The 8,994-nt window shown below is 38.5% G+C and overlaps 1 protein-coding gene across 1 annotated transcript in view; it reads right to left on the minus strand.

Annotated features, from left to right (window-relative positions):
• The window catches only part of LOC138057284 (SCO-spondin-like), a 38,723-nt gene extending 32,544 nt beyond the window's left edge, over positions 1 to 6,179 (minus strand). Inside the window, exon 1 of the mRNA XM_068903335.1 lies at positions 6,081 to 6,179. The gene's annotated coding sequence lies outside the window, so the exon portion shown is untranslated. The remainder of the gene's footprint in view (positions 1 to 6,080) is intronic.
• Between the last annotated feature and the right edge of the window lie 2,815 nt (positions 6,180 to 8,994).

Here is an 8,994-nt window from a genome sequence, read left to right on the forward strand (position 1 = left end):
CGAGAATTTGCATTGGGAGAACAAGTTCTAGTGCAAAACTTCCGAGGAGAACCGAAATGGCTCGATGGCACCGTTACAGAGCAAACTGGCCCCGTCTCTTATAAAGTTCTAGTCGGAGGTCAACTCTGAAAGCGCCACATCGACCAGATGCATCAGAAACATGGATCGCAAATCGTCCATCCGAATCGTGGAGAAAATGTTAGCGTAACGCCAATTCCAGATATTGTGATTGACAAAGCGGTCGTTGAAATCCCACCGGTTGCGACTCCGCGATCGGAAACCGTAGAAACCAGTCCGAAAGAGCCAATTAGCAAACTCGGTAACGCCGCAACCGCGCAGGCAACGGCAATCGCGCAATCTCAAGCCGGACCACGCTATCCAACGCGACAGCGCAAAGCTCCTCAGCGCGTAGGTTTTGATTCTTAATTATCCGACCCATTAAAGTGATTATATTATACACCTTTAGAGTAAGTGTGGGGGAATGTAGTGTTTATTCCTATTATAAGCTATGTCTTAGCTGTCAAGTAACCGGTAGTCATTGGTTAGCACACCCTAAGCCGCAGTTATGTGATTATTGTGAAGATATCATTGTACATGTAGATACTTGATTCAGTTGTAATAAAGCGATTGTGTAAAGCACTTGGCCTGATTCACTGTGTACTCTATAGTAGTATTTCGAACCCTAATACACAACAGTTTATGAAGTGGCGTTGATTGCCATGGGCCTGGAACTGGTAACGATTACCGGGAGATTGCAACTGGAACGTGAAAAACCAGTAGGGACGTTCCAACTGGGAAAACAAGATTTCCTAAGCCCCCCTAAACCCCAGATGGCCCAAAACGTAGCGACAGCACATTAAATGAAATCCTGACGAATGACATCCTTTCCCAGCAAAATTCCAACAGCGACTTCAAGGCCGAGAATTTGCGACCAAGGAATTGAAAAGGAATGGTGGTTTGGCATGTTTTGACAATAAAATGAAGACCGAAAATATGCCAGAAGTAATTTTGGTCAATTTTCTTTGTGCTTCAAAGGTGTTCAAAGAAGGTAAAAGACATCTGATGAGATCTGATGAGCCTCGTGGAATTACACGTGTTTATTGCCTCGATTCAACCTTCAACTCCCCATCTCCTTCCCGCCTACTATTACGCGTCGATTTGAAAGGTCAGTTTGTTTCACACAATTTTCCTGGAAAGCATTAGAATTGACTATGAAGCAGTGAAAATATCCTTTTCAATGCATACATGAGACGAAATTAAAGTCAATTTGATTGAAAAGGAAAAGGAGGTGATTAAAGAATTGCGCAATCAGCAACTTGTAAGATTATGAGGAATCGCGGGGAAACTTCGAAACCAACAATAGTTCATTTTAAGATTGCGGACAATAGAAATGTTTTATTGTTGTGTATGACATACCAGTCATAGCAAAGACGAATACATCAAGGTAAAACAAAACTTCACTTTTTTTTTTGTTGTGGTTTATTGTATCTAATAACAAAGAGGGCAAAATTACTGAATGCTGATTGGTCAATGAAGAGGGTATTTTTTCTTAATTTTGCTTGAGAAGAGGGCAAAATTACTCGCTCACGATTGGCCGAGCGCCAAAAATTCTCGCTCCTGATTGGCTGAACGTACGTCTTCCACATTCAGTTGGTTTCTTCTGTTTGAGCAAAACAACTTCGTCTTCATCGAAGTTTGTCTTTTAATTCGCGCTGCATTCGCCGAAAAGGCATAAATATTAAAAACTAGCTTTAAAAGATGATCTGGAATTTGAGTTTTCGAGTGACAAGAAGAAGGGCAAAAGATTTTTTTCATGAAAAGCTTAAAACTTGGATCGACTTACATGGCGCCCGACGTAGCGGGATTGTGTGGTTGAAAAACAAAATGATTCCTTTCGTCAAGGGCTTTCAGTTTACCACGACATCTTGCAGGTCAACAAAAAAGGTCACAGAACAATTTGCCATTGACGGGAGGAACGAGTAGCTCAAATTTGGTGGATTTCTTTGGACAAACCGTTTGCTATGTTTACGGATGCGTATTTGCAAGTGGTAAAAACCTCTACAACACAGGTGAATAAAATAAATTGAAGCTTAACATTTGGTTTAATCGTTGTTACAGTTGTTCACGAATGAAACTCGTATTTTCCTCTCGAGTGGATGTAAATAACAATCATCTATACTCGTTTTGGACGCAAAGAACAAGTTGACTTGCTTGTCTGTTTGTCAGTTGTTTTGCTTCCGAGCGAACGAGTGTTTCCGCTAAGGTGTCTGTTTTTCGAGGTGCCTCAACAGTGTTAAGAAAATTTTGCCCGACTCGGGCAATTTCAGCAACTTCTGAAAACACGCGTGATATTAATCCTTAATTTTACTCGGCCCCATGCGATTACCTATACAAAGTGCACGCCACCAGGGTTCTATCTGGAATTTACTGCTTGGCGGGTTAATCCCGAGTGGCCGAGGACCACGAGTTTCCTAGGTGGTGCAGGAGCATGCCTTCTCCTCCCCCCCCCCCCCGGAATGGATATGCGCTGAGATGCAATCTGGTGCATTTTAAGACACAATGTTGAGAAGTCTTACAGTGGTATTTTATTTCATTTTTTAGTGATCGTCACATTCTGATGACGTGTGTACATCCGCGTCTCCTTAATCCGTGATTTTCTGTTACAAATTTGCCCATGCTGTCGCTGTTCAACTCATAAACAGAGTAAACAGCGCGATATAACCGATCCTGTTGTAAGGAGAGCCTTTTCTAATACTCCATGTTCCTTGTCATTTAGTGTCCTTAGACAGGGAATATTTGAGTTATGTGAACTGACGTTGTGGCGTTTGGATGATTTTTCCGATATAATTACTTACATACTGCGATAATAACAATATATATATATATTTTTTTTTTGGGGGGGGGGGGGGGAAGGGGGAGGCTGAGCATTTGGGGGGAAGATTTTAAAGGACAGACTAGCGACATGGGACCCCCCCCCCCTCCCCCTCCCCTTCCCCGGCAGGGCCTCCATTAGCTTTTAGGAGTCCGCATAGGGATTGTACCAATAAAATTTTATTTTTGTGTGTTTTGTTTTTTTTTCCTAGGAGGGAGTTATGAATTCCAATTTCAGGTCCGTTTAGGGACCTAAGCAGGGGTTGTATTCTTGGTTTATGTTTAAACATTTTACCTTGGACTTACCACACCTTTACTGTTTTCTAATTTTTTTTTCCTGGCGCACTGTAAGACAGACAACTCAGTTTAAGACCACGCTGGTTCATATTAAGTTAAATTTGGAAAAATTGGAAACTCACTGAAGAAGAGAAACACAAAGCTCATTCGGTTGCGGTCATTGCGGGTTTCTCGAGATACTTTTTTCAGTTGTTTAGGTAAACTTCATTTTTAAATGAATGTGTTTATTCGAAGCAGGACTATAGAAGCTATCGGTTAATAAATACACCCTTATTATGTATACAATTCAGAACCAAAAAACATTGGACAATTATTTTAAATGCCCCTTGTTGTAAACATTGCACGGGATGAAAACAACTTTAGAACTTGAAATATCTTTAAAACAAAATAAATATTGGCAAAGCCTCAACAAAGCCCTGGACAGGATGTGCTTAACTAAGAATTACCAGTTCATGAAGTCTACCATATTTCAATAAAATCGGTAAAATTAAGGCCGAAGAACCAGTGGATAAGAATCCGAGAGTTTTGGTTAAAAAAATAACAGTAATTCCTTTTTCATCAATGTTCTTTTTTTATATCTTCGCATACGTTTCACTGTCATTGCTATAGTGTCTCGCTTAAAGGAGGCTCGAACGGGTTTCAACACTTAGAAGACACTCTATTTAGATCGATCACTTAACAGCAATGTTATGGTATCATATGAAACACCGGCTATTTCCAAATAAGATGTGATCATTATTCTGATGTAATAAGTTACATTGGCAACCGGAAAGCCCGGCAAAAACTCCCTATATTTGGATTTAGTTGCTCATATCTCAAAAATAAATCGGTGACACTCCTTTTTTGTTGCTGAAAAGTGACGAGAAGGCCACGATGAGACTTTCGACAAAGTCAGAAATTCTGTTAAACGGATTCAGAGCCACCCCAAAAAACTCACAGAATTTAGGTGGCTCTGAATCCACTACAAAGAATTTTTTTAAACTTTGCAGAAAGTTTCATCTTGCCCTCCTGATTGCTTTTTAGAAATTAAAAAATGGGGGTCACTAAGTTCGTTTTTGGAGAAATAAGCAACTAAAGACAAAATAAAGGGTGTTTTTTACAGGACTTGCCTGTTGCCACGGTGACATATTACGTCACAATAATGACTGTATCTTCTTTAACAGTAATTCGTGTTTCATTTGGTACCACAATATTGATAATACATGATACAATGTTGTCGTGCCGATCCTGCTAATATGAACGTAACTTGAAAGCGTTGAAACTGGTTTCAGCCACCTTGCAGGAGCAAGGATGGCACAGTCAGTTAGATTCCCGGATCTCACATCCTTGTTTCGACTTGTTTTCTTACAGTGTAGCTGAAGTAGCTTTTAATACCTCTAAGACGGAGTACTGATGGAGAAGGGGGAGTAAAATGAGCGCACCGTCGACCTCCTGTTTGTCAGTTTAATTACTGTTTAATACGAGTTATCGACGTTAAAATATCGTCACTTTACTTTAAGGTAATGTTAGCGACAATTAATTGCCTTCCACAAGAAAAATGTTTGCTGATGTAATTATTAGATGAATGACGTTAATCTTTAAATTAGTTAGAAAAGAAACTACAGGAGGGTACTTGAAAACATGCCGAAATAAGCCTTTTATAGAAAGGCATTAAATAAGGTGTTAATAAAATTTGTGCCTAGGTATATTTTTCCTCATATAAAAGGAACGTAAACAAGTTTTGATTCGAATGAAAAAAAGATTTGCACCAAAAAAGCTCTTCAACAATTAAGAGGAGAAGTTAAGGTAGTAAGATGCATTTATTGCCTGTCAATGGACAATTCAAAAACTTACCTTTTCCGTTTGCGATAGATCAGCGTTCTCTAAGCAAGGGTAGGGGGTTTAAGATCTACGACGCAAAAATGGCAACGAAAAACGTCACAAAGTTTACATATTTAACGTGCAAGAACAATAGCTTTGCACGCTCTGCACGTAAATTTTTCATTTTTGTACATTTCTTTCACGTTTTCGGCAAATCTGCGACGTGAAATGACCAATTCTCAAGTTTCACGGAGAACTTGAACACAAGACAGCGAATTTGAATTTTCTGTCGTAGCTTCAGCACCGCACCTCCTTATTTAGTTCTTGGAAAGTTGCGCTAGTTTTTAGAAGTTAGACAAACCGACATAATGACGAAAAAGATTAATAAACCTGAACTTGCAGTTTTAAATGACGTTTTCGTTGCCGTCGCGTCGTAGATCTTAATTCCGTAGTCCAAAACAGGGACAGCGATAATGAAGAACACGGTCACTGTTTTGTAGAGTCGTACAAAAAAAAGGAGTTTAATAAATAAAAGCAAAATTAAGGCCGAAGAATCAGTGGATAAGAATCGGATTCCGAGAGTTTTGTTTAAAGAAATATCACTACTTCCTTATTTATCATTGTTTTTATATCTTCCTATGCGTTTCACTGTCATTACTATTATGTTTCGTTTAAACGTGCGAAAATCACTTCAAACAAAGGTAATGTTAGCGATCACTTAATTGCTTCCCACAACACAAATGCTTGCTCATTCAATTATTTCATGAATGGCGTTCCTCTTTAAATTAGTTAGAAAACAAACATCGGGAACGGTTATGCCCTAATGTTGTAGAATTTCGCAAGACCGTAAAAGTATAGTAGAGTACAGTAGGGTACTTGAAAACATGCTGAAATAAGCCTTTCATAGAAAGGCATTGAATAAGATGTTAATAAAATTTGTGCCTAGGTATATTTTTCCTCACATGAAAGAAACGTAAACAAGTTTGATTCGAATGAAAAAAAGGTTTGCACCAAAAAAGCTCTTTAAAAATTAAGAGGAGAACTTAAGGTATTTGGAAAAAGACAAAAGTGCATTTATTGCCTGTCAATGGAACAATTATTCCAAAACTTACCTTTTCCGAAAACTTGTTTGGCTGTTAGTGCAGCGATGAATAGTTTCAACGCTAAGAACACTCTCCTCTGTGACAACGCGAATTGTGCTTGACGGTATATAGTTTTTCTACCACCGGGAATTTTATGTTCTTAATAAATGATTTAAATAAAATTTTTGCAATGGATCAGCGTTCTCTTAGCAACAGTCCAACATAGGGACAGCGATAATCAGAAACACCGTCTCTGTTTTGTAGAGGCATACAAAGAACATTAGCTCCTAGTTTTGCCTCCAAATACGTTCAAAACTCCATTTCCTAAATAGGGGCCGTCGTCTGGAACGCTATAGCTATTTTCCAAGGGAAAGGTACAGAGAAAAGATAAAGACAAAGTGATCACTGGGGATAATCTTGTCGTAGTTGGCTAAGTTGAACAAGTTCAAGACATTTCTAGGTTCCTTCTGCATGTACCGGAGCGCATTGTATTTTCATTGTTTTTTAGGTGTTTGGATAAGTGAGGTGCATTGTTTTCTGTCTTTTGTTTTCTTTGTTTTACGTAATTTCAGCTCTAGTACCTGCAGAAGGAACGTATTTCTTGCTGCGGGGGCAACCGTGACTGTTGTACGTACATCTTATTCGATGGTTTAACATATAATATGCGCGGGTATTTTGTGAGTTGCTTAGTATTTTTCCGAGCCCCGCAGGGGCGAGGAAAAATACGAGCAATGATCTCACATCCTTGTTTCGACTTCTCTCCTTACAGTGTAGCTCAAGTAGCTTTTAATACCTGTAAGACGGAGTACTGATGGAGAAGGGAGAGTAAAATGAGCGCCCCGTCGACCTCCTGTTTGTCAGTTTAATTGCTGTATAATACGAGTTATCGACGTTAAAATATGGTCGCTTTACTTTAAGGTAATGTTAGCGACAATTAATTGCTTCCCACAAGAAAAATGTTTGCTGGTGTAATTATTAGATGAATGACGTTCCTCTTTAAATTAGTTAGAAAAGAAACATCTAAGTAACTGAAGAGAGAAGCACGCACAGTGCACTTCATCTTTCAACCCACTCATCTGAAAAATTGGTTTCTGCCTTGAGCGGGACTCGAACCCCACGTGCCCATGATGACTAGTCGGGCATGCTAAGCCACTACACCATCAAAACATCGAAACCGTTATGCGCTAATTTTGAAGAATTTCTCAAGTAAAAGTACAGTACAGGAAGGTACTTGAAAACATGCCGAAATAAGCCTTTTATAGAAAGGCATTGAATAAGGTGTTAATAAAATTTGTGCCTAGGTATATTTTTCCTCATATAAAAGGAACGTAAACAAGTTTTGATTGGAATGAAAAAAAGATTTGCACCAAAGAGCTCTTCAACAATTAAGAGGAGAAGTTAAGGTAGTAAGATGCATTTATTGCCTGTCAATGGACAATTTAAAAACTTACCTTTTCCGAAAAATTGTTTGGCTATTAGTGCAGAGATGAATAGTTTCAACGCTAAGAACTCTCTCCTCTGTGACAATGCGAATTGTTCTTGAGTGTTTATATAGCTTTTCTACCACAGGGAATTTTATGTTCTTAATAATTATTTAAGTAAAATGTTTGCGATACATCAGCGTTCTCTTAGCAACGGTAGGGGGTTTAAGATCTACGACGCGAAAATGGCAACGAAAACGTCACAAAGTTTACATATTTAAGGGGCAAGAACAATAGCTTTGCACGCTCTGCACGTACATTTTTTTTTATTTTTGTACATTTCTTTCACGTTTTCGGCAAATCTGCGACGTGAAATGACCAATTCTCAACTTTCACGGAAAACTTGAACACAAGACAGCGAATTTGAATTTTCTGTCGTAGCTTCAGCACCGCATCTCCTTATTCAGTTCTTGGAAACTGCGCTAGTTTTTAGAAGTTAGACAAACCGACATAATTACGAAAAAGATTAATAACCTGAACTTGCAGTTTAAATGACGTTTTCGTTGCCGTTGCGTCGTAGATCTTAATTCCGTAGTCCAAAACCGGGACAGCGATAATGAAGAACACTGTCACTGTTTTGTAGAGTCGGACAAAAAAAGGGAGTTTAATAAATAAAAGCAAAATTAAGGCCGAAGAATCAGTGGATAAGAATCGGATTCCGAGAGTTTTGTTTAAAAGAAATATCACTACTTCCTTATTTATCATTGTTTTTTATATCTTCCTATGCGTTTCACTGTCATTACTATTATGTTTCGTTTAAACGTGCGAAAATCACTTCAAACAGAGGTAATGTTAGCGATCACTTAATTGCTCCCCACAACACAAATGCTTGCTCATTCAATAATTACATGAATGGCGTTCCTCTTTAAATTAGTTAGAAAACAAACATCGGGAACGGTTATGCCCTAATGTTGTAGAATTTCGGAAGACCGTAAAAGTACAGTACAGTACAGTAGGGTACTTGAAAGCATGCTGAAATAAGCCTTTCATAGAAAGGCATTGAATAAGGTGTTAATAAAATTTGTGCCTAGGTATATTTTACTCACAGGAAAGAAACGTAAACAAGTTTGATTCAAATGAAAAAAGATTTGCACCAAAAAAGCTCTTTAAAAATTAAGAGGAGAACTTAAGGTATTTGGAAAAAGACAAAAGTGCATTATTGCCTGTCAATGGAACAATTATTCCAAAACTTACCTTTTCCGAAAACTTGTTTTGGCTGTTAGTGCAGCGATGAATAGTTTCAACGCTAAGAACACTCTCCTCTGTGACAATGCGAATTGTGCCTGACGGTATATAGTTTTTCTACCACAGGGAATTTTATGTTCTTAATAAATGATTTAAATAAAATTTTTTGCTATGGATCAGCGTTCTCTTAGCAACAGTCCAACATCGGGACAGCGATAATCAGAAACACCGTCTCTGTTTTGTAGAGGAATACAAAGAACAGTAGCTCCTAGTTTTGC

This window comes from Montipora capricornis, chromosome 7 (assembly GCF_036669925.1).
Source record: "Montipora capricornis isolate CH-2021 chromosome 7, ASM3666992v2, whole genome shotgun sequence".
Lineage (NCBI taxonomy): Eukaryota > Metazoa > Cnidaria > Anthozoa > Scleractinia > Acroporidae > Montipora > Montipora capricornis.